Genomic DNA, 27541 nt, shown 5'->3' on the forward strand with positions numbered 1-27541 from the left:
TATTAATATATATTAGATATATTTATTGCCCTTTTATTATATAAATGATATTTATTGAGATACTCTTTTAATAAAATACGACACTTCAAAAGATTAGGGCATGTCTGAGCGTTTTGAAGTGATGATTGATATGTTTGCTAAATAAGAAATTAATTGTAGTGTTTCTACTGTGAAAACCCTTTCTAGAGAAGCAATCACAGATATGGTGACCATACATGTCTAATTTTCTAGAATTGATCCAATTATTTCTAGAATACAAATATTTCTAGAATTGAAATATTTTTTCTTGTAGTCAGATGATTTGTCAAATGATATTTCCCCAATTTCTAGTTCAGAAAGCATTTACCGTACATAAAAGTTTCTGTGATCACCTTGAATTTTTAAAAAGAAAAAAATGATGATTTTTATAGCTTATGTTTCAAGAAAATATTTGTTAAAACAGATGAGTGGATAAGTGAAGCTACATTTCATTTTGTCTGAACAAAATGAAAAGGAGGGAGCACGGCAAATTTCATTCACATAACTGGCAATGGATAGTATCTCTTTTCTAGGTGTGAAATGTTATTCTTAGACATTAAACAAATTCAGAATGTATCCCCTAGTGCAAGCTGCATGCTGGCAACAAGATATAGGAGTTCAATGTGTATACAGAGATAAGAATGACATGTAATTTGTGTTAGAATTTGACTGTTAATTGTGTATAAAGCTGGCCTTTTTGAGTCCAAACATTTGGCAGGGTTGTTAATTGGGGAAAAGAGAAGAAGTTTGAATAAAATTACATGTAGAAAAGATAGACATTTACATAATTAGCAAAGTCCTTTCAATTAGTAAGTATGTGTCATTTTTTTGGAACCTTGGCAGGTTAGTACTTTCATTTGTTTTTGATAAAACCAATGGCAATTTATTTGCATTGTGGTGTTTTTAGTGGCAAGACTCAGTCTAATTTTTGTCTAATTTTTTAATACCACAAGGTATCTTAAACATTCTTAAGGTTTTCTGTGAAACTTTAAAAAATGTATTTTTATATGATTATGACTATGTCAATATCAAATTGATAGTTGAATGGAAATTCTGAAAAGATTGGGTAACTTCAAATTATAGTTTTTTTTTTTTGATTCTGCATTTGTCTTTTAAGGACAACCTTAGCTGCTTGTTATAGAAAATAGGAACTGTCTAGGCTTCATTTCCTTATAAATTTTGTCGTTGCTTTATAAAGGTGGGCTCATGTATGATTTGGTCATAATATGCGCTTCTGGGGTTCATCACAATGTCTGGTGTACAGATAACTACTCAATGAAGATACCTCAAATGAAGGAAAAAGTAACAACAGTAACAGGAAAGGATACTTACAATACATTATGTGCTAGGAGTTATGTATGTTAACTCATTTAATTTGTACCATTGCAATTATTTTTAGTATTTTACAGTTAAAGTAAGGTCCTGTGAAATTATGAGTAATTTTCCCCAAAATTGCTAGTCATTTTGACCCCAGGCAGTCTGATTCTAGAATTCATTCTCGGTTCTGTTGCTTATAGGCCCATCTCAGTTGGGGAATGGGCCTCCTCAGTTGGAGGAAATGTCTGGAAACACCTTTGTAAGGGAGGCAGTGAATACATTTATTAAGATTTATTTCCAAAGTAAAAATGTTGGTTTAAAAGTACTACGGATGGTACAATACCATTGTAAAATGCAGTGGATTATTCAGACAAAATAATATATGCCTCATTGACTGATTTTGAAAACTGTAAGTAGAAACAACAACAGAGGTAAACATTTTAAATTCTTACCTTTTGCAAAGTAATTTATCCTGTCCTCAGTGTATATTTTTCTCCTTAGAGATGTTTTTCAAAGAGGAGTAAAGATCTATATTATGAAAAAAGAAATGGTGTGGATAAAAATAGTTTCAGAGACATATTTTAAGAAAACATTTAAGAAGACAAGATTCAGCCTAAAAGACATATTCACACACACACACGCACACGCACACACAGACACACACACACACACGCGCGCGCGCACACACACACACACACACACACACTCTCTCTCTCTCTCTCTCTCTCTCTCTCTCTCTCTCTCTCTCTCTCTCTCTCTCTCTCTCTCTCTCTCATTCTCTCTCTCTCTCTCATTCTCTCTCTCTCTTTCCTAGAAGGTAATGCTGGCAATTAAATAAAATTTGGGCCAATAAGATATAGGTGGAAATTGCTACCTTGGAGTTTTAGGAAAGCATTTTACTGGAGGCACTGGAGTTCATCTGGTTTTGCCGTTTGCTCTTGTCCTTTTTCTTTGTATTCCTCCCTAAAACTTAAACGTTGGAACAAGTCAGGAAAATCAGAAACCTCAAGCTGTGCGTTCTTGAACCACTGATCCAATAACTGGCTCCCTTTGGATTACCTTTGTTACTTGACAAGAAAGAGAAAGTCCCTAATTTGCTTAAAATAATTTTAGTTAGATTTCGTGTGTGTGTTCAGTCACTGAGTCATTTCTGACTCTCTGCAACCCCACGGACCACAGCCGTCCAGACTCTTCTGTCCGTGGGGTTTTCTCAGGCACGAATACTCGGGTGGGTTGCCATTTCCTTCCCTGGGGGATCTTCCTGACCCAGGGATCGAGTCCACATCCCCTGCATTGAGGGACAGCTTCTTTACCACTGAGCCATGGGGCAAGCCCAAATTTTACCTGGCAGCCAAGTGTAACTGTCGTTGACTGAGCCACCATTTTGTTAAATTATCATTATGATTTCCCATGTTTTGTATTAGCAGTTGTAAGATTCATACTGAAAATCAGAAAACTACCTTTATCTACTAGTACATGTATCTGTTTTTTTTTTTAAATTAGAAAAAAAGCTAATTGGATGCTAATGGCTTGACAGCGTTGTGTTGGTTTTCTGCTGTACTCGGCTGTGTGTATACATGCATGTGCCCTTTCTGTGTGTCCCTCTCATCCACCCTGCCCCATCCCTTCCCTCTAGATCATCTCAGAGCATCAGGCTGAGCTCCCTGCCATACACCAGCTTCCCACTAGGTTTCCCTGGTTAAAGCAACAAAACAGCTTTAAATTCGGGTTAGTGCTCTCTCATTTCTAAGCAGGATACTCTGTGAAGTTGATTTTGCTGATATAGAGTCCCTCTTCCCAGGTTGTTTGGCTGTATCTTCTGTTAGACAATTGCACTAATTTATATAGCTCGTGTACATCACTGGGTTGGATAATAACATTTTAAAAGGAAAAGCATTTTTAGGAAAGTATAAGTTGCTATTTAAATAATGAATGTTATAAACATTCTTGTAACTGCTTATTGTTGCCCTACTTTGCAGCTACAAGATTAAGCTAGGCTATTTTGTAAAGCCTGACAGCATGCCTGAGACTCTTCTGTTTCATTGCTTTTTAAAATGTGGTTCACATGGGTCAGAATGGCCATCATCAAAAAATCTACAAACAATAAATGCTGGAGACGGTATGGAGAAAAGGGAGCCCTCTTTCCAAATTGGCAGTTTGCGAATGCAAACTGTTAGAGCCACTGTGGTGCACAGTATGGAGATTCCTTTAAAAAACTAGGAATAAAACTACCATGTGATTCAACAGGTCCCCTAACGGGCATTTACACCTGGGGAAACCACCACTGAGACGCACACACGCACCCCATTGTTCATCACAGCATTGTTTGCAATTGCTAGGATGGGAAGCAACCTAGAGGTCGTTGACAGAGGAGCAGATGAAGAAGTTGTGGTATGCATACACAATGGAATGTTACTTAACCATGAAAAGGAACACTTTTCACTCAGTTCTAATGAGGTGGATGAACCTAGAGTCTATTATATAGAGTGAAGTAAGTCAGAACAAGAAAAAGATACTGTTTATGGCATCTGGAAAGATGGTACCAATGGACCTGTTTGCAGGGCAGCAGTGGACACACAGACACAGCAGATTCACGGACACGGGGGAGGGAGAGGATGGGGCAGACTGAGAGAGCAGCACTGAAACGTGTGCATTACCATATGCAAAACGGACGGCCAGTGCGGATTTGCTGATGATGTGAGGGGCTCAGGTTCAGGGCTCGCTGACAAACTAGAGTGATGGGGAGGGAGGTGTAGGAGGGAGGGGACATATGTACACCTGTGACTGATTCATGTTGATGTTTGGTAGAAACCAACACAGTATTGTAAAGCAATTATTACCCAATCATAAATAGTTTTAAAAATAAAGTTTTAAAAAATTTTAGAATTGTTGTTAAGCATACTAATAACATTATAGTAGATTTTGAGAATACAAAAATAATTCTCAGTTTGTGTATTAAAATATCTGTTAAACCTAGAATATTTGATACTCATTTTCAAGATAGGAAATATGGAAAAAGGAATAAGTTAGCAATGATTTAAAATATATTTAATGTGCTTCAAATGACATAAAAATCCTAAGTTAAAAAAATATAAAACATTAGAAAAAGCATTTAAAATAATAAATCAGTATTCCTAAAGTATATAAATATTTTCATTCCCTTGTTGATACTAAACTGATATTCCAAAGATATTTTTAGATATTTTCATTTCTGATAAAATATACATCCAGTAGTGATAAAATAATCTTGAATGATCTTCTCAGCAATATCTTCTTTACTTTCCCTTTATGAACTTTTATTTATATATATATATAATATATATATATCAGTTTCTGTTTTCCAGATCATTTAGCATGTTGAATGGTATTCAAGCCAAATTAACTTGCAGTATTCTTCTTTGGGCTGGAATTGTACCACAGAATTACTGCCACTTCCAAGTAACTAGAGCAGATATCTCTTAACATAACCAGGTTGATGTTGTAAATTTTCTTTTAGATAGGTAAGACTACAGACATTTGGTTCAGTTTAGAACTAATGTTACAGGTTTATTTCAGTTTTCAGAGGTAGGGAATTAGAACTCTGTTTTGGACTGCATAAGGACTGCAGTCTAACACAAAACCTGGCGAATATAAACCAGAAGTTGCCTTATAAATTAGCATTATTAATGTAAAAGAAGAATTATGGGTAAAGAACCTGCATGCAGTGCAGGAGGCCGGGATTTGATCCCTGGGTTGGGAAGATCCCCTGGAGGAGGGCATGGCAACCCACTCTAGAATTCCTGCCTGGAGAATCCCCATGGACAGAGGAGCCTGGTGGGCTACACAGTCCATGGGGTTCCTAAGAATAGGACACAATTGAGCAACTAAGCACACAACAAACTGCAGATGAAGCGGTTCAGAGATGTTAGCAAGTTACTCATGGTCAGAGCCAGTACATGGTAGAGCCAAAATTTAAACCTAGGAAGTTTGTCCCAGAGCCCATACATTTGAAAAATAATTCACTTAATTCTTTTTAATGTTGATGAAGCTTAGTTTTTACTGAAATATAACATACAGAGAAGTGCAGATAATTGTTTCACTTGCTGACTTTTTGCACACAGACACTTTAAGCCAACAGCCGGAACAGGAAACGAACATCACCATCACCAAAAAGCCCTTTTTGTGCCCTCTGTCACTACCGTGATTGAAATTCTGGAAGATTTTCAAGTAAATTGGTTATTCAGCTATCTGTCCCAAATAATTTTTTTCATATTTCACTAAAATAATGTAGTTTCCTACATAAACCAAAATAACATACTACCCAACAAGATTAATAATATTTCTTATTGTCTCATACCTTACCTATATTTGAATGTATCATTCTGTCCCCAAAGTATTCTTTATAACTTGTTTGCCCAAATTAGGACTGTATATTGTATCTGGTTATACAAAGTCTGAAGTCTGTCTTTATTCTACAGTAGTTCTTTATTCATGACACTTACTTGTTGAGGAGACTAGGGCATTTGTGCTATAGAATGTCCCACCCATTTATCAATTTGCTTTCTTGTAGTTATTATTTAGCTTGGTTCTTCTATTCTTTGTAATTCTGTAAACTAGAAGTTAAGTGTAAAGGCTTAATTAGATTAAATATTTTTGGGGAAAGTATAGCATAGGTCCCATCATGGGATCTGGTCCCATCACTTCATGGCAGATAGATGGGGAAACAGTGGAAACAGTGTCAGACTTTATTTTTTGGGCTCCAGAATCACTGCAGATGGTGATTGCAGCCATGAAATTAAAAGATGCTTACTGCTTGGAAGGAAAGTTATGACCAACCTAGATAGCATATTGAAAAGCAGAGATATTACTTTGCCAACAAAGGTCTGTCTAGTCAAGGCTGTGGTTTTTCCAGTAGTCATGTGTGGATGTGACAGTTGGATTGTGAAGAAAGCTGAGCGCTGAAGAATTGATGCTTTTGAACTGTGGTGTTGAAGAAGACTCTTGAGAGTCCCTTGGACTGCAAGGAGATCCAACCAGTCCATCCTAAAGGAGATCAGCCCTGGGATTTCTTTGGAAGGAATGATGCTAAAGCTGAAACTCCAGTACTTTGGCCACCTCATGTGAAGAGTTGACTCATTAGAAAAGACTCTGATGCTGGGAGGGATTGGGGGCAGGAGGAGAAGGGGACGACCCAGGATGAGATGGCTGGATGGCATCACCGACTCGATGGACGTGAGTCTGAGTGAACTCTGGGAGTTGGTGATGGACAGGGAGGCCTGGCGTGCTGCGATTCATGGGGTCGCAGAGTCGGACACGACTGAGCAACTGAACTGAACTGACAGCATAGGTGGGGCTTCCCTGGTGGCTCAGAGGGTAAAGCGTCTGCCTCCGATGCAGGAGACCCAGGTTCGATTCCTGGGTCAGGAGGATCTCCTGAGGAGGAAAAGGCAACCCACTCCAGTATCCTTGCCTGAGAAATCTCGTGGACAGAAGATTCTGGCAGGCTACAGTCCATGGGATCACACAAGAGTCAGACACAACTGAGCGATGTACAACAGCATAGCATAGGTGATGGTACTCCTGGTGGAACACATGAGGAAACACATAGTGTCTCCAGACCCACCCTCAGTCTTCTGCCCCTAACTGTACCACCTCTGTGAAACTGTTAGAGTAATACTTGTTCCCTGATAACTCAGTTGGTAAAGAATCCGCCTGCATGCAGGAGACCTGGGTTTGATTCCTGGGTTGGAAAGATCCCCTGGAGAAGGGAAAGGCTACCCAACCCACTATTCTGGCCTGGAGAATTCCATGGACTACAGTCCATGGGGTTGCAAAGAGTCAGACACAACTGAGCGACTTTCACTTCACTTTGTTATTTGTCTTAGGGATAAAAGTATTTTATATTTTAAAGAATGTTAAAAGGTATTTTCTATCTTCAGTTCAGAATAATTTTGTTTTTGAAGTTCTCCAAATTATGCACCAAAGCATTACTCAGCTAACAGTTTTGCTTAAATAATGTTTTTTTTAAAAATCATTAAATTGGGAATTACTATCTACAAAAACAGTCATTAGATTTGTTTTTCTTCAAATGGTGATATTACATGTATATTTCAATGTAGAAAGAGAACAAACAAGGGAAGAGAAAATTTAGAGAGATGAATTAAACAGTAAGAATAGATAAAAGTTAGGAATATAAAAAAATTAAAACCATTTTATTTAACTATTAAAACATTGAAATATAAAGTGTTAAAATTGTTTTAAAGTGATCATATTTTGCTACTTGCCATTAATTACATGCAACGTTAAGTTTTAAAAAATAGGCTTTCATAAGTTTTCCAGTAATCTTGCCTGGTAAACACCATGGACAGAGGAGCCTGGCAGGCTACAGTCTGTGGGATCACAAGAGTCAGACACGACTTAGCAACTAAACCATCCACCACTACAAAGTGAATATATGCCTAAAGATAATGTGTGAAAAGGATATTTGCCATATACTAGCTAGTTTTTTGGTGGGAAGGTGGGAGTCAAGGAAGACTTGGGGTTATTTTTTCGTCAACTTCCATTTTATGCTTATTTATAATGGCCATTATTTTTACTAATAGTGTAAAACTATGAACATGAATAAAATACTAAAAGTTTCATATAAAAAATAAAAAATAGGCTTTCATAAGTTTGTTACAGTTTTATTACACTCATTTTGTCAGCACTGGAGCAAAACCTTTGCCATGTAAGTTGGAGTTCTCATTAAGCAGCTGATTTGCCTGAATTCTCATTAAATTGATGAACTCATTTGCTTACAGGGATTGGCATCAATATGGTTCAAGGCTGTTTAGAGATTGAAATCAAAACTGTTGAATCCATAGGCTTAATTATTGATTCCTTTGTAATTTTCATATGCTAAATAGCAAAAAATTATCCTCCCTGTCCTTAAAAGGAAAATATACATTTGATGTATATAATGTGAACTTTGTAGTATGTTGTCAGTTCTTTGTAAGAAATAAGTATTGAATCACTGTAGCCTATTGATATTATAATTTTTAAAAAATTTGTGTTAGTTTACGGAAAACAAGGATTATTCCTGGAGAACATAATGTAACTGACTTGTAATTTATGCCTAACTTGACTGCTATCTTAAAAATTGTCCACTAACACAGGCAGTGTGAAATCATGCAAAAAAAACAAACAAAAAAAAGAACTTATTTATGCTGCTGCTACTGCTGCTAAGTCGCTTCAGTTGTGTCCGACTCTGTGCGACCCCATAGACGGCAGCCCACCAGGCTCCTCCGTCCCTGGGATTCTCCAGGCAAGAACACTGGAGTGGGTTGCCATTTCATTACTTATTTATGGGGAACATTTAATTATGTTCTATCTAGTCTTAAATGCAAACAAAAATTGATACCTGTTCTTAATTCTGTTAATCTGTTTTTAATTCTGGAATACCAAAACATTGAGTAAACAATACTATAAAATGTAACAACTTTGTAATTGTCATATATGATTTTTGTGTAAATTTTACAGTGAAGCAATTTACTGGATAAAAAGGAACTTTTTAAAGCAATAGTGTAAGAAAATAGATTTATAAGTATATTGCAAGTATTTCTTTCATATTAAAGATAAGTTTTATTCTTAGAAAGTGGCATAGCTTCAGGGCTTGTAATTTTTTTCTACAGTCAGAGAACATTTTTTCAGGACTATTGGAAGATAATATCCAATGACCCTGTATTATCTGGTTAATTTTTCCAGGATTTACTGTAATTAATTTTTAGTCAGTTGTTGAGCATTCACATTCACAAATAGAAGGTGCCCATCCAAATTAGTGGAAAATCTTTTCTCCACAAAAAGATACCTATTTCCCTCCACTAGTTTCAGAACTATTAGAATTCATTTAATAAGGATTTGCTATAATGTATAGAAAAATATATCATTTAAACAGTTTCACTTCTTGAAAAGCACAGAATTATTATATATTTGTTCTATTCAAAAGGGCATAGTTTTAAAATCTTAAATCATTATGTCTATTTTATGTATATATCTATTCTCTTTCTGCTTAATATGACAGTTATAGACTTCTTCACTAATAGGGCTTGCATTTCAAGATAAGGCTGCATGTAAACAAATTAACTTTTAAAAATAGAGAGCAATTTCATCTGTAATAATGTACCAATTCATAAATTATCAGTGGTATTTTTTCCTTAAAGATAAATGACCCGTCATCCAACACATACTATTAGGGAGTCTAGATGTCTTTGTGTTCTGGGAGATAAGGCTCGTGTATTATTATACCCTAATAAAATGAGTTAATGTTTTAGTATTATCGATAAAAGAGCACTTGGATATATTTAATAACCGAACTGAGAAACACTTAATTTTAGTTGTCTGTAGCAATATAACACAAATTCTCCTGTAAAACAAATTGCACTTTTGGAATATATTTTAATGTGTATTCAACAAAGGAGAAAATGAGGTGATTGAAGTTCAATTTGTAGCATGTTATTAACCATTTCCGCTTGACTAGATGAGTAAAAGGATAATGGATGAGGGTTTTATTATTACCTTTCTACTAAAATGAAGTGGTATAAAAGATAAGGTGATGAGATTAATGAACATAGGGAAAAGGCGTAATCAATCAAGCTCCAGGAAGGATGTGAGAGTGGCAGCAGCCTATAGGATCTGTAGGAGCACTCCTTACAGAACAGTCCACTCTGTCTTCTCTAGGTTTCACTAAGCTGTGGGAAACTAACAGTTGTTGCTGGAAGACAGAGCTAAAACTAACAAGACAGTGTGTAATCAAACATGGATGAAGTTTTGTACTTAGGTTTAAATGGCCTACATAGTAGAGCTCTAGCATAGCATCTGAATTTATTACATTGAGAGCTGAAAAGTGTAGCTGTTGAGTCCATGTGCTCTATCTTCCTCTTTGTTGTTGTTTAATTCTGTGTCTTCTTTTAATCAATACAGTGTAGACATAAGCCCTTCTGTTGGACTGTGGTTACAATTAAACATGGAGTTCCACTTACCCAGGTCTCCTTGTAGGTTTATATTTATTACTGATACTTGTTGAAAAAGATTTCATAAAGCCAAAGTAATTTTCTGGAGATTGTTGCTTTCATGACAGCATTTCTTTAGATTGTGCCCACCTGTTCATTCAACAAAATTTATTGAATGCCTACCATGTGCCAGGGATGCAGAATGTTCCAAATACAACTAAAGAAATATAGACAATAGACTTTATCATTTAGCTTATAGTCCAGTGAGGGCTTCCCTGGTAGCCCAGATGGTAAAGCGTCTGCCTACAATGTGGGAGACCCGGGTTCGATCCCTGGGTCGGGAAAATCCCCTGGAGAAGGAAATGGCAACCCACTCCAGGACTCTTGCCTGGAAAATCCCATGGACTGAGGAGCCTGGTAGGCTACAGACCATGGGGTCGCAAAGAGTTGGACATGACTGAGCCACTTCACTTCACTTCCAGTGAGGATAGACATACACATAAATATGTATGTCATTTGGTGATAATTGCCAAAAGAGAAAGATAAAAGCAAAATACATCTCTAATGACATGCTGCTTCAGAAGAGACCTGAAGGAAGGCAAGGAACAGTCCAACAACAGGGCTGTTCCTTGGAAAGTCCGTGAGGGCTGTCCAAGGAAAGAACATTCCAGGTAGAGAGAACAGGGAGTGCAGAGGTCTAGAGGCAAAAGGACAGTTGCAACAGCAAGGAAGCTTGGTGTTTCTGGGAAGTTAGCAAAGCAGCAGCAGCAGCAAAGTAGGAGTGGGTTGCAGAAAATCTAGACGAGATAAAGGAGGTATAAAATATAGGCCAAAGTATTTTGTTTGATTATAAGGATAAATTGCTCATCCAGCAGATATTGAGTACCTGAATCTACTCCCAGCTCTGAGAATTTACTAATGAGGACAAAGTTCTCGCTCTTATGTGGCTTCCATTCAAAAGGGGTTGAAGAAGAGAGAGAATTAGTAAGTAAATAAATAAATGAACAGTAACAACAACAACAAAAAATGAGCAAGATAATTTCATTTAATACAGTGCTTTGAGGATTTAAAGCTAGGTGATACTGGCTTGAGGAAAGGAGATATGGAGATTCAGCTTTAGCTTACGTTGCTGGTCCATTTTCTAACCTTTCTCTTGCATTCAGCTTTCTCCTCATAGTGAGGCCATGTACACAGCTTTTTTGAGCATCTCTCTCTCTCTCTGTCATGCTTGCCTTACATTAGCGTTATCAGGATTTAGTGAGATGCAATGTATGCAGTCATCTCACTAAATCCTGATAACGCTAATGTAAGGCAAGCATGTAAAGCATCTGCCACAGGGTCTTTCTCTTTTCTGGCTCATCTAAAATCTAAAAGCAAGAAGTGTATCTTGTTTAGCAACTTGTCTTAATTCAGGTTTCCCCAGACTGAAATGCTGAGACAAAGGATCAAATTCAAATAGTTTGGGAACCTCCAGTGACACATATAGAAGAATTGGAAAATGATAGAGGAGAAAGGGAGACAGTGCTGGGTCCCTGTGAAACCCGCTGCAGAAGGGGTTTCTATGGAAATTTTTGGAAACAGTGCAAAAATCTGTCACAGAATTATCCCTGCTGAGAGTTGAGGGAGCTTTGATATTTATGCACCAACTTCTGAGAAATATTCCAGTTAAGTTTCCAAGTATAGGCAATACTCCCCTCAGGTACCGGGCCCTCAGGCACAGAGATGTAGATCCTGGTAGTTGGAAGTCTGCAGGAGGATATTTAAGTTCCACCGGATATGAACAGGGCCCTGATAATATCTGTTACAGTCATTAAATCTTTCTCGGGCAAACAGCGTTCCTGGGTAATTTAGTATTTGTCTCTAAAATTCATATTTTCCGCATCCCCTTGATGATTCTTTTCCTAGATCACTTTCTTTCTCCTCTTATTTTCCTTAAACTTTTCTGATTCCTTAACACTCTTGTACCTTTGCAGAGAATAGATGTCCTAAAGGGCTAGTAACCTTTATGTTCCATGCTTGAGGATGGGCAGTTCTCTTAAGTCATCTTCTGAATTTATATGATCCGTGAAGAGAGTAAATTGCATTACCTAAGATGTATTTCTCCTTATGCCGGAACTATCGACTCAAATATTAATTACTGCTAAAATCAGCTAAGATAGTTTGTTCTGCATTTTGGAATGCAAGGCATTCATTTTTAAAATACTCTAGAAGTAAATTAGGGAATAGCAAAGATAAGATTGGTGAAAATGGGTAATGACTAAATCTAGGTATTAGGAATATATGATTTCACTATATTCTTATCCCTGCTTTAGATGTATGTTTGAAATTGTTCATGATAAAAAAGTAGAAAAAAAGGTACTGATTGTTAGAGCCTTCCTGTCTTAAGCTGAATGCTTATTTTAAATATGGGCTAATAATTAGTGTTTGTTTTACATGGATCTCTGTAACATCATCACTCCCACCAAGTTAACTGTCTTCCTAGACAATACAAAATCCACCTCCTGGACACAGTGGAAATTTAGCTTTTAGATCACCAAATAGATAACAGAAGAAGCATGTGTATTACTGTAAAGGTAGAGTGGCTTCCAGATCAGAGAGTCTTAATCTAAACCCTGGTTTTACAGATACATAAGCCTACCTATGTCAACAAGCCAACCATGTAGGGCAACTGGACAGTTTCGGAAGCCTGAACAGAGTAATCACAGAAGGAATCATTGGAACTCTCTATCATATATTGTAGGCGTAGTATGTGGTGTTTAGATATGTGATATATGGCAATATGCTTTCTGTAGAAAAGGCAACCTCCATACTCTTTAAGTCTAGGTGATATATGTTTGGTCCCACTGTAGACATGGATATGTCAGGCTGTGATAAGCTAAGGAAATTAAAATTTTAATTATTTTGCTCAACTTCTTTCATTTGATGCATACCAGAAAAACAATCTGTAGTTTGACCTCTTCTGTAAATAGATACAAAAGGAATAGTGTCTTATTAAATGGACTGAAGATCCCAGTTATTTTACAACTATATTTTGTTTTTATTTTATAACTTGCTGTTTCTTGGAAAGTAAGATGTTGCCTACCTAATGCCGCTTACACACTCTTCATTACGTAAGACGTCGCCTACCTAATGCCGCTTACACACTCTTCATTACTTAACAGTAGTGGTTTGCCATATGCCTTGACCCACTCCCCTTAACTTTACTGCCTTAAGAAAAAAAAACGCATGCATTCTGCTATTTTAAAAACCTCATCAGCTTTAAATACTTATGTATAGATTTCCCTTCTGTGGTAATTGAGATTGTGTTTCTCTATCATCATAGTCCTCTCAAACAAATTCATCCATCTCCTGTCCTCCAAATACAGGTATATGAAAGTCTTATTAAGTAGAGGTTGAATGTACAATATGATGGCTGTGTAAATAATGGCCATTGCTGAAAACCATGTGATCATGCTAATCAAATAATCTGTAATTTCTATATTTTTGCCTCATGGATCCAGACTAGTCAGAATTAGATTAAGGAAACATATTTTCCATAATTTAAAGAAATGTAGTGAATAGAGGCTAATACAACCACTGGAAAACCATTGCTGGTTTTAAGAATGTGACAGTAGGGGAATTGCCGATAAATCACAGTTACTAATACCGGTTGTCTTTGGCACCTAAAAGTCACTGCTTCTGCCCTCTGAGGTCCCTGAAAAATAATGGCTTCTCATTTTCTTCTGCTCTCTAAAATTTGTACAGATGCTTTCATTGTGGGCTCTAAACTAAAATTGCTGGCAAGGGATATAGGAAATACAGTTTACAAGTTTTCAGTTTCCTTTGTTATATATAGGATAAGGGGACCCCTCTGAGGGCTCCAGAGTGAGCTCTTGTCCAATATTCAGAAATGAATTGTCGGAGGAGACATATGTGCTGACAAAGCAAAGTCTTTATTGGAAATGAGCACCCAGTGGAGAGCAGCAGATTAAGGGAACCAAGGAGGGCTGCTGCCGTGTGGCTCAGTGTCAGATTTTGTGGCAGTGAGGTTAGTTTCTGCATTACCTTTGGCCAGTTGTCTTGCTTGACCCGTGTTTAGTCTGACTTAGGGTCTTGCTGGTGGTACGTGTGCCTCTCTCGGCCCAGATGGATTCCAGGGTGAAGGTATCTGGGAGGTTGGAAGGACATGCCGCGTCCTTCCTCCTTTCAGCCCCTCCTGTATCCTTCCCCGTCTCAGCCCCTCCAGTACGCTCCCGGTTACTTTTCGCCTGCAGCATGGTGTTCTTTATTAGCACCTCCTGTTGTGGGACAACTCAGGCAAGCGGTTATCATCATGCCTGGCCAAGGCAGTGGTTTTGGTCAAAGGTTCCCTAACCTTGCTGTTCAGAATAGAGCTTAGAAGAGCAAGGATGCAGCACATTTAGCCATCTTCCCTTTGGAGGCCTCCTTGACTGACTGTTTCTAGGTCTGGCTCATAGCTCTCCTTTTAGACTTTACGCTTCATTTGATTCTCTTTCCTAGCTCTCATTCTTCCTTTTCCTTGGCTCTTTCGTTTTGTGAAGGCTCATCCTCTGATAACTTCCCAAGAAGTTCATAGGATGTGATTTTCTTTTTTTTTTCAATATCTGAAATAATCTTTGGGCTTTCTTCATGTTTGACTGACGGTTTGACTGGCTATAAAATTGCAGGTTATCACTTGCCTTCAGAATTTGAAATCTACGTAACTCTTTCACTGCTGTTGTTGAAAACGTGTTAGTTCTTATTACTTTTCCTTTGAATATGATTTTGTTTCTTTTTGGAAAATCCCGGGACCTTTTCTCAGTTCTTTTTTTATTATGTGCTTTAATGTGAATCTTATTTCATTCATTGATATGGTCACTGGGTAGACACTTTAGATCTTGAGACTTGTGACCTTTGGTCCTGAAATTATTTCCCTTTAATTATTTTTTTTGCTTTTCTTAAATATATCCTGAATTCACCCTTTAATTTTTGTACACATCTTTTTCCGTTGTCCCTCTCTATTTTTTATCCCCTTCTAATTCTGATTTTTTTTTTGACTTTATGCCTTTCATTGAAGCATTTTGTTTTTTCCTTAAAATTTTGATTGTAAAGAATTCTTTTGTTTTTCTCCTTTTTTTAGAGGGAGGGATAGCATCTTATACAGTGGAAGTGACAAATAGATTCAAAAGATTAGATTATACAGTGGAAGTGGAGATGACAAATAGATTCACGGGATTAGATCTGATAGACAGAGTGCCTGAAGAATATGGATAAAGGTTTATGACATTGTACATGAGGCAGTGATCAAGACCATCCCTGGAAAAAGAAATGCAAAAAGGCAAAATGGTTGTCTGAGGTGGCCTTACAAATAGCTGAGAAAAAACAACAAGTGAAAGGCAAAGGAGAAAAGGAAAGATACACCCATTTGAACGCAGAGTTACAAAGAATGGCAAGGAGAGATAAGAAAACCTTCCTCAGTGATCAATGCAAAGAAATAGAGGAAAACAATACAATGGGAAAGACTAGAGGTCTCCTCAAGAAAATTAGAGATACCAAGGGAACATTTCATGCAAGGATGGGCACAATAAAGGACAGAAACGATAGGGAACTAACAGAAGCAGAAGATATTAAGAATGGGTGGCAAGAATACACAAAAGAACTGTACAAAAAAGATGTTCATGATCCAAATAACCACGATGGTGTGGTCACTCACCCAGGGCCAGACATCCTGGAATGTGAAGTCAGGTGGGTCTTAGGAAGCATCACTATGAACAAAGCTAGTGGAGGTGATGGAATTCCAGTTGAGCTGTTTTAAATCCTAAAAGATGATGCTGTGAAAGTGCTGCACTCAATATGCCAGCAAATTTGGAAACCTCAGCAGTGGTCACAGGACTGGAATAGGTCAGTTTTCACTCCCATCCCAAAGAAAGGTAATGCCAAAGAATGCTCAAACTACTGCACAATTGCACTCATCTCACATGCTGGCTCAAAATTCTCCAAGCCAGGTTTCAACAGTATGTGAAACATGAACTTCCAGATGTACAAGCTGAATTTAAAATAGGCAGAAGAACCAGAGCTCAAATCGCCAACATCCGTTTGATCATCAAAAAAGTGAGAGAGTTCCAGAAAAAAGTCTACTCCTGCTTTATTGACTATCCCAAAGCCTTTGACTGTGTGGATCACAAGAAACTGTGGAAAATTCTGAAAGAGATGGGAATACCAGACCACCTCACCTGCCTCTTGAGAAACCTGTATACAGGTCAAGAAGCAACAATTAGAACTGGACATGAAACAACAGACTGGTTCCAAATAGGGAAAGGAGTATGTCAAGCCTGTATGTTGTCACCCTGCTTATTTAACTTACATGCAGAGCACATCGTGAGAAATGCTGGACTGGATGAGGCACAAGCTGGAATCAAGATTGCCGGGAGAAATATCAATAACCTCAGATATACAGATGACACCACCCTTATGGCAGAAAGTGAAGAAGAACTAAAGAGCCTCTTAGTGAAAGTAAAAGAAGAGAGTGAAAAAGTTGGCTTAAAACTCAATATTCAGAAAATGAAGATCATGGCATCTGGTCCCATCACTTCGTGGCAAATAGATGGGGAAGCAATGGAAATAGTGACAGACTATTTTGGGGGGCTCTAGAATCACTGCATATGGTGACTGCAGCCATGAAATTAAAAGACGCTTAAAATAAAGTTATGACCAACCTAGACAGCATATTAAAAGCAGACATAACTTTGCCACAAAGGTCTAGTCAAAGCTATGGCTTTTCTGGTAGTCATTTATGGGTGTGAGAGTTGGACTATAAAGAAAGCTGAGCACCAAAGAATTGATGCTTTTGAACTGTGGTGTTGGGGAAGACTCTTGAGAGTCCCTTGGACTGCAAGTAGATCCAACCAGTCCATCCTAAAGGAAATCAGTCCTGAATATTCATTGGGAGGACTGATGCTGAAGCTGACGCTCCAGTACTTTGGCTACCTGATGCAAAGAGCTGACTCATGTGAAAAGACCTTGATGCTGGGAAACATTGAAGGTGGGAGGAGAAGGGGACTACAGAGGATGAGATGGTTGGATGGCATCACTGACTCAATGGACATGAGTTTGAGTAAGCTCTGGGAGTTGGTGATGGACAGGGAAGCCTGGTGTGCTGCAGTCCATGGGGTCGCAAGGAGTTGGACTCTACTGAGTGACTGACTTGAACTGAGAGAATCTTGCCTTTGTTATATGGTTGTAAGGTCTTCTATTAGATTCTGTTTTTTTTTTTTAAGTTTCATTCTGTTCACTGAATTCTCTTTCTGCCTTCTGAATTTCTTTTTTTGTTGTTGTTTTATTTTGACTTTTGTTCTGTTGGAGTCTTTCCTGAAATTACAGGAGATACTTGGCTGTTGACTGCAGTGCCTTGAAACCTAATAGGAAGCCCTGTATTTATATGCAAGTATGTTTCTTCGGCTTTTTCTATAATATTACCAGCCTGTAAACTATCGTTTCCATTGACTGTAAACCCAGTCACATATCAGCATCTGAATGGTTTTTCTTTAAAACCATTCAGTTTTTGCAAATAAAAATCTTTCTGGACCTGTCTCAACATTCAGAAAACGAAGATCATGGCATCTGGTCCCATCACTTCATGGGAAATAGATGGGGAAACAGTGGAAACAGTGTCAGACTTTATTTTTGGAGGCTCCAAAATCACTGCAGATGGTGATTGCATACATGAAATTAAAAGACGTTTACTCCTTGGAAGAAAAGTTATGACCAACCTAGATAGCATATTCAAAAGCAGAGACATTACTTTGCCGATTAAGGTCCGTCTAGGCAAGGCTATGGTTTTTCCTGTGGTCATGTATGGATGTGAGAGTTGGACTGTGAAGAAGGCTGAGCACCAAAGAATTGATGCTTTTGAACTGTGTTGTTGGAGAAGACTCTTGAGAGTCCCTTGGACTGCAAGGAGATCCAACCAGTCCATTCTAAAGGAGATCAGCCTTGGGATTTCTTTGGAAGAAATGATGCTAAAGCTGAAACTCCAGTACTTTGGCCACCTCGTGTGAAGAGCTGACTCATTGGAAAAGACTCTGATGCTGGGAGGGATTGGGGGCAGGAGGAGACGGGGACGACAGAGGATGAGATGGCTGGATGGCATCACTGACTTGATGACTGAGTGACCTCCAGGAGTTGGTGATGGACAGGGAGGCCTGGCGTGCTGAGATTCATGGGGTTGCAGAGTCGGACACGACTGAGCAACTGAACTCAACTGAACTGAACTGAAGGTTATGTGTATATGGAATGCAAGAAGTATAGGATGCATAATGAGCATACTGGTGGTCTGAGAACAAATGGGTAGAAGTATTTTGACTTTCTCTTTTCTGCTTTGTAGCATCCATGTACCATATTCCTACTTTCCTCTGTGTAGATACTTTCCTAATTTTTCAACAAATTAATCTCATATTTCACAAGGGGGATTAAAATAGGAGAAGAAATATCTTCAGCCTGTGGGACAGTTATAGGATCCAGCTAGCATCTGTAGACTTACGACCTGTCTTCCTCTTTTTATGAACTTATTTTCTTTGTTCCTTAGTACTTTTAAGGGATGAGAATTTTAAAAGATTTGCAGAATAAATAGGTGAGTTCTTATCAGAGTCCTCTTGGTGACTACTTAGATTGGGACTCCATTCTTTTGCTAAATTAATGACCACTGGTACTTATCTTTATGTCTTCTGAAATGTTACTGAAATCTCTTTGCTCCAGTTTTTCTTTTTAAACTCCTTTTGTTGCGGGGTTGATGCCTTTTCATTCCTTTCTACAAAGTTTTATTGTGGTGTAGGTTAACAGATATGAAGGCATTTTCCTGCCTGTAACTGAAGTGAAAGTATTATTCACTCAGTCATGTCTGATATTTTGTGACTGTAACCCACCAGGCTCCTCTGTCCATGGAATTCTCCAGGCAAGAATACTGGAGTGGGTAGCCATTCCCTTCTCCAGGGGATCTTCTTGACCGAGGAATTGAACCTGGGTCTCCTGCATTGTAGACAGATTCTTTACTGTCTGAGCCACCAGAAAACAGGGGAAACAGTGTCAGACTTTATTTCTTTGGCTCCAGAGTCACTGCAGATGGTGACTGCAACCACGAAATTAAAAGATGCTTACTCATTGGAAGGAAAGTTATGACCAACCTAGATAGCATATTGAAAAGCAGAGACATTACTTTGTCAACAAAGGTCCATCTAGTCAAGGCTGTGGTTTTTTCAGTGGTCATGTATGGATGTGAGAGTTGGACTATAAAGAAAGCTGAAAGTGAAAAGTGAAGTCGCTCAGTTGTGTCCAACTCTTTGTGACCCCATGGACTGTAGCCTACCAGGCTCTTCTCTCCATGGCATTTTCCAGGAAATAGTATTGGAGTGGATTGCCATTTCCTTCTCCAGGGGATCTTCCTGACCCAGGGATCGAACCCGGGTCTCCTGCATTGTAGATAGACACTTTACCATCTGAGCCACCAGGGAAGTCACCAAAGAAAGCTGAGTGCTGAAGAATTGAACTGTGGTGTTGGAGAAGACACTTCAGAGTCCCTTGGGCTGCAAGGAGATCCAACCAGTCAATCCTAAAGGAGACCAGTCCTGGGTGTTCATTGGAAGGACTGATGCTGAAGCTGAAACTCCAATACTTTGGCCACCTGATGTGAAGAACCGACTGGTTGGGAAAGACCCTGATGCTGGGAATGTTTGAAGGCAGGAGGAGAAGGGGACGATAGAGGATGAGATGTTTGGATGGCATCACTGACATGATGCACGTGAGTTTGAGTAGGCTTCAGGAGTTGATGATGGACAGGGAAGCCTGGTGTGCTGCAGGCCATGGGGTTGCAGGTGTTGGACACGACTTAGTGACTGAACTGAACTGAAAACTCCTGTTAAAAGTATTTTGCATATATAAGAAGTGTATTTCTCCCCTACCAGATATTTACTGATATGGTTTAGCTGTTCATTCATGTATTGAGTTACATCCACGCCTTTTCTGTTCCTTATTACATACTGTCTTATGTTTCCATGTGTGTCTCCCCATGATTGTAAGATTATATGTGATAGTCAGGAAAAAGAGAAGAAAAATAAAAACAATTGGAAATAAATGAACTTAACTATCCATTATCTTTGTGACAAACTACACAAGTAAGAATTATTTCAAGGATACTGTAAAAGGTATTCTGATTACACATTTGTAGTGGAATATGTAGTAAGGGTGAAATTTCCAATGAAATTCTTAAACTTGTTGTTTCATGTATTATTGACTTGCATTTTTAAAACTGTCATATGTATTTTCCAAATTAAAGTAAGTAGTTTTGTTATTTATTATTATGATTCAACCTTTTCAGCATAAAGAAAAAGATTCAAGTCTAAAATTCAAAAACTAAAAATACTACAACTCTTAACTTTGAATTAGAAAGTTACTAACTGAATTAGAGAAGTACTAACTCATTTTTTTTTTTCTAAACATGCGTTGGTGTCCAAAACCATCTTTATTCATGGTATCCTTAATGTTTCAGTAATTTTTTTTTTTACAGTGACTCTAGGCCATTGGTTCTCAATCAACAGTGATTTTAACCTTCTCTCCCCCATTTCTTCACCCCCTTGATGAAAAATCTGGCAATTTCTACATCCATTTTTGATGGTCACAGTTGGAGAACTGCTGTTAAGTATCCAAACAGGGATACTGCTGAACATTCCGTAATGCACAAGGTACAGCTCCTCACAGGAAAGGACTATCTAGAGAGTCAATGCTGAAGTCAGAAACCCTGCCTGAGGCTAAAAGAAATGCATAGGAGCTGCATTTATTAATAGTTAGATTCAAACAATATATATAAAGTTATGCAGTGGTTCTTTGGAAGAAATAAACCTAAGTTAAAAGAAAAATATTTTTCTTTTATTCTTAAGTAATCATGATCATTTCTTAATGGGATATGCTTCTCTTTGGTGTTGTCCAGCTTCTAATCTTGAAATTATATCTCTATTCTTATGTCCTGATCCACATTGATTTTAACATGACACTTTCTGCTGCTACAAACTCAGTTTTGCAAAAATGTGACATGATTGAAAGAGATGTCTTGTGATCGAATATTAAAACTTGATCTCAAGCTAGTAGTTGGTATGACATTTGATGGATATTTATTATTCCTGTGTTCCTCAAAAAGTATCTTGCAGTGCCCTTGTGAGTTTGCTCCAGTGATCTGGGATGCATAAGAGCACGTGTGTCTTAGTTCTTTCTACTGAAATTGGCCTGGGAGCAGTGAATGCCCTTGATAGCACTTTCTATTAAAAGGAAAATTTCTTGTGTTGAGAGATACAAAACTTTTCCTATCAGTTGCTAATCAGATGCCATTAGATGCTTGCGTTTCATTTGGGGGAAATGATTGATTCTAGGCTAGGAAATAGAGGAACAAATTAAATGATACCATGAAGAAACAGCAAATTCAGAATATGGGGAAAAGATCAAGTTGCAAACATCTGTTGGATCACAGCAAAAGGAAAAGAATTCCAGAAAAACATGTACTTCTGCTTCCTTGACTACGCTAAAGCTTTGACTGTGTGGATCGCAACATAGAAAATTCTTAAAGAGTTGGGAATATCAGACCACCTTACTTGTCTCTTGCGAAACATGTATGCAGGACAAGAAGCATCAGTTAGAACCAGACATGAAACAATAGACTGGTTCAAAACTGGAAAAGGAGTACATCAAGGCTATATACTTAAATGTACATCATGTGAAATGCTGGGCTCTATGACTCACAAACTGGAATCAAGATTTCCAGGAGAAATATCAATAACCTCAGATATGCAGATGCTACTACTTTAATGGCAGAAAGTGAAGAGGAAGTAAAGATCCTCTTGATGAGGGTGAAAGAGGAGAGTGAAAAATCTGACTTAAAACTCAACATTCAAAAAATGAAGATAATGGCATCTGGTCACATGACTTCATGGCAAATAGATGGGGAAATGATGGAAACAGTGACAGACTTTATTTTCTTGGCTCCAAAATCACTGCAGATGGTGATTGTGGCCATGAAATTAAAAGACACTTACTCCTTGGAAGGAAAGTTATGACCAACCTAGACAGCATATTTAAAAGCAGAGATATTACTTTGCCAACAAAGGTCTTCCTGGTCAAGGCTATGGTTTTTTCACTGGTCATGTATGGATGTGAAAGTTGGACTGTGAAGAAAACTGAGTGCCGAAGAATTGATACTTTTGAACTGTGGTGTTGGAGAAGACTCTTGAGAGTCCCTTGGACTGCAAGGAGATCCAACCAGTCCATTCTGAAGGAGATCAGTCCTGGGTGTTCTTTGGAAGGAGTGATGCTAAAGCTGAAACTCCAGTACCTTGGCCACCTCATGTGAAGAGTTGACTCATTGGAGAAGACTCTGATGCTGGGAAGGATTGGGGGCAGGAGGAGAAGGGCACAACAGAGGATGAGATGGCTGGATGGCATCACGGACTCGATAGACGTGAGTTTGAACTCCGGGAGTTGGTGATGGACAGGGAGGCCTGGCGTGCTGCAATTCATGGGGTCACAAAGAGTCGGACATGACTGAGTGACTGAAGTGAACTGAACTGAAAGAAAAATGCTCTCCAAAGAAATAATTCACATAGAAGGGAGAGGACACAAAATTGGCAAACTCTTTGGAACTGTATGACACATATGTAGCCTAAGTCTATTTTTGAGTATGTCTGAAGATGTTCATGTTGGAAAATCTTAAAAGAAGAGCTACAAGGGAGGAGAGTGAAGACACAGTATGCTTAGTTGCTTAGTTGTGTCTGACTCTTTACAAGCCCATGGACTGTAGCCTATCAGGCTCCTCTGTCCGTGGGGATTCTCCAGGCAAGAATGTCAGAGTGGATTGCCATGCTCTCCTCCAGGGGATCTTCCCAACCCAGGGATTAAACCCAGGTCTCCCACATTGCAGGCGTATACTTTACCATCTGAGCCACCACAGAAGCCCAATAGCACATCTTTATTGAGGGAATTATAGTTTTTCTACAGTTTGTCTGCCTTTACAAGTTTCTTTATGTGTCTCATTAACTAAGACTAAAACACAGTGTCTGTAAGAGAGGGCTTCATGAAGGGAGAGAGACCTCTATGTAGGAAGACAGAGAAGAAGAGTGTTGCAAAGGAGGTTGAGTGATCTCACCTGTAAAGTCTATCATAGGGCAAGAGAAGAGATGGATTTATGGTCACTTTGCCAGGATAATCCAGAAGAGAGCTATTACATTTCTTATTTTAAATTAGTAAACTGTCATTCTAAATTTGATCAGCCTTCTTTTTTTCAAGTAGGTGAATAATGTAGTGTATATCTAGTCTTCTGATCAGTAATTGTCCTTTCTATACATTTAAAAAAATCATTTTTCTATATTTTGATCTTTGTGTACTTGGTTAATATTAATCTGTTCCCAGGAAATGGATCTTGTTTTGTTTCTGAACCTGTAAGTTTAGTGAGTTTAAGTCTGGACCAAGGTAATTCTATCCTGTGAGGAGTTGTCCAGGTAGCCAGCCAGCCCCTCTCTTTGACTCATATTTACTTCTTTTTTCTGGTGGCAAGGCAAACTGGGAGAGAACAGAACTTTGAAAGGAACACAGAAAAGCTTATTTGAATATGGAAAAGATTTATATCTGTAATTGCTTTTCTTGTCTGCAACCTTAGCATGATACAGTTGATACACTTTTAAATTCGACTGAAATAGCAGGGATTTAGAAGATGCACTGATGTAAAAGACAAGTCATTTGTAGGTATATGTTTAATAGGTGGAGGATTTTTTAAACTTACAAAATGTCTTTATCATTGTACTACTAAATCTTAAATGTTTCAAGCCTGGGCTATGTTTTTTAAATATAATATTATAACTATCTAAAAGGAATCTACAGTAAAAACTGAAACATCAGCTAAAGTGAACTTGTATTTCCTTGTGTTTGTTGTAGAGATCTGTGGTTAGTTTGAATGATAATCTATGTCAAAGGCAGATCACCCATTCGTCTAGGACACAGCCCATTTTCACACACACCGTCACTGAGGCTGAGTTATTTGCTATCTCATTGGATATTATAGGAGTTTCTGATATATTGGTCATCAAAGTAATGAATCTTTGGGACTATGGAAAAAAAGAACATAACTGAAAAACTATTAAACAAAAATGTGTTCTCTTGGGGGACAAAGGACCGACCAGACTATTCCAGTTGCTGCCTAGAAACAGTGTATAGTAATATTTTGTTGTTTTCCAAGTATGCAGAATATGAAAAACACTTTTTGATGCTCACTTTGTAGTTTTTTTAATGATGTAAAAACATTAATAGGAAAAAGCTGTATATAGTCTATTTTCAGTAGTGTATACTTTAAATGAAATTTACCCATATTAGAATTGGACCTATGTAATTGGAAAATGTATTAATGAGATCCTGAACTTTGGGAACAAGCATCAAGATATGCATAGGCTATTCTTTACTTAGACAATTTTAATTGTCATTATTCTGTATAAAAATTATTATTTTTGTCAAGTTTTGGATTTGAAATAAAAAGAAAGCTTTTGAAATCAAGAGTGGCCTTAGATGAATTAAGAGTTTGAGTTTTTATGTGATTCAGTCACTGTTCTTGCAAAATAGCACTTTGCGAGCTAGCCTATGAATTGAACTAAATTTATAACATTGCTTTGATGGGACTAATTGCTAGTTTATGGCCTGTGTTTTGAAATACACCATGTTTGTAGGTTGAGGGGACTATTGACTTTAGTCTAAGTACAAACCTTACTCATATTGCTAACTTCATCAGTGAAATGTATAACTGCAGCTGTAGAATTCCTTTATAAATATGACATCAAGTTTCAGAAGCAAAGCCCATGTTATTGATAAATGTACAAAATGCCAGTTGAGTTCATTTTCCATTGAATAAAGCAGAGTAAAATCAATTCTTATGTGCACTGATCTTGGGTTATCCCCTCAAGCTGCAAGGTTTGAGTTGGACTGGGTGTGCCACCCATGTGCGCTCCAGTCTTCACACTTATTGAGGTAAAATTGTGTTGAAATAAACATTGGAAGATGGACATGGATTAATTTCTGCGGAGGGAAATATGGAGTCTAATTGTCTTGCTGAAAAGTAGTGTCAGCAAAAGAAGTTAATTTGGATGGTTAGTGATCTTACTGTAAGGCAGAATCAACGTATGCTACTCCTTTCCTTCTCCAAGGATTCTATTTTACTACTAAGTATGAGCAGCTCAGAGGAGCCTGATCTCCTCTGTCTGTGGGTAAGAAATACTATTCTGTACTTGTCTTAACAGAGTATAAAAGACACCTGAAAAGGATCCATCTGATCCACAAGTAAAGTAACTCTCTGCCAGAATAAAATTTCACCATCTCTAAAGAAAGACAGCAAAATCTAGGCAAAATAATTGTGAGTCCATAATATTCAGTATATTTCACTTTCATCAAAAGGCTTTTTAGTTCCTCTTCACTTTCTGCCATAAGGGTGGTGTCATCTGCATATATGAGGTTATTGATATTTCTCCCGACAATCTTGATTCCAGCTTGTGCTTCTTCCAGCCCAGTGTTTCTCCTGATGTACTCTGCATATAAGTTAAATAAGCAGAGTGACAATATAGAGCTTTGATGTATTCCTTTTCCCTATTTGGAACCATCATGTTGTTCCATGTCTAGTTCTAACTGTTGCTTCCTGACCTGCATACAGGTTTCTCAAGAGGCAAGTCAGGTGGTCTGGTATTCTCATCTCTTCAGAATTTTCCACAGTTTCTTGTGATCCACACAGTCAAAGGCTTAGGCATAGTCAATAAAGCAGAAATAGGTGTTTCTCTGGAACTCTCTTGCTTTTTCAATGATCCAGTGGATTTTGGCAATTTGATCTCCGGTCCCTCTGCCTTTTCTAAAACCAGCTTGAACATCTGGAAGTTTACGTTTCATGTACTGTTGAAGTCTGGCTTGGAGAATTTTAAGTGTTACTTTGCTACCATGTGAGGTGAGTGCAATTGTGCAGTAGTTTGAACATTCTTTGGCATTGCCTTCCTTTGGGATTGGAATGAAAACTGACCTTTTCCAGTCCTGTGGCCACTGCTGAGTTTTCCAAATTTGCTAGCATATTGAGTGCAGCACTTTCACAGCATCATCTTTCAGGATTTGAAAAGCTCAACTGGAATTCCATCACCTCTGCTAGCTTTATTCGTAGTGATACTTCCTAAGGCCCACTTGACTTCACATTCCAGCATGTCTGGCTCTAGGTGAGTGATCACACCATTGTGATTATCTTGGTCGTGAAGATCTTTTTTGTACAGTTCTTCTGTGTATTCTTGCCACCTCTTCTTAATAAATTAGTAACAAAACCCAATAATCCCATTATAATAATGAGAAAGCAACAGAAAAAGCCAGATTCTGAACAGTTTACACAATTTCTGGCCAATTCTCTTCAAAATTGTTAAGGTTATGAAGACCAAGCCAAGACTGCGAAACTGTCACAGACCAAAGATGACTGAGGAGAAAGCTAAATACAGTGTGGTAATTTTAAGTTGGATCCTGGAATAGAAAGGGGACATTCATGAAAAAATTGGTGAAATCATAATAAAATCTATCGTTTAGGTAATGGTAAAAATAAAAAAAAAATCACTTCGGAAAGAAGTAAAAGAAAGAAAGAAAGAAGACTATTATAAATACATTCAAATATTTAATGGAAAATATTAGTGCAAGAAGGAAGCCCGTGGGGCATCTCAGTACAACAGTGAGAAGTATAAACCAGAGCCAAATGAGAGTTTTAGAACTGAAAATTATAATATTTTAACTGAAAACTAGATATTCCTAACATTGTATTTGATACTGTAAGGGAAAAAAAGTGAAGTTAAGCTAAAGTCAAGGCAATAGAAACTCTGCTAATGGAAGCACAGAAAGAAAAAAAAAAATTCATACAAAGTGAACCGAACATTAGTCAGCTATGGGACAATGTCAAGTATATGTGATATGATTAAAAAATACATATATTATGTAAACACTAGTCATAAATCTGAAACCACAGTATTAAAAATAGATAAAATAGATTTCAGGAACATTGTCAGAGATCAATAACATACCATAAGAGGTCCAATTTATCAAGGTAATACTAAAGGCCTAAATGTATATATGTCAATGTAGACAGAATAAGTGTTCCCTGAACATGTCATATCCCATCCCCTGGAACCTGTGAATATGTACCTTCCATGAGAAAGGGACTTTACAGTGCTACGTTA

At 37.8% G+C, this 27541-nt stretch overlaps 1 protein-coding gene and 1 non-coding gene across 2 annotated transcripts in view; both read left to right on the plus strand.

Moving 5' to 3' along the window:
* Positions 1-27541, plus strand: part of LRBA (LPS responsive beige-like anchor protein) — a 746337-nt gene that overhangs the window by 474021 nt on the left and 244775 nt on the right. The window lies entirely within an intron of this gene.
* On the plus strand, positions 6670-6744 carry TRNAR-CCG (transfer RNA arginine (anticodon CCG)). The gene has a single exon. It is a non-coding gene; the product is annotated as a tRNA-Arg (tRNA).

Source organism: Budorcas taxicolor, chromosome 17, assembly GCF_023091745.1.
Source record: "Budorcas taxicolor isolate Tak-1 chromosome 17, Takin1.1, whole genome shotgun sequence".
NCBI classification, from domain to species: Eukaryota; Metazoa; Chordata; class Mammalia; order Artiodactyla; family Bovidae; genus Budorcas; species Budorcas taxicolor.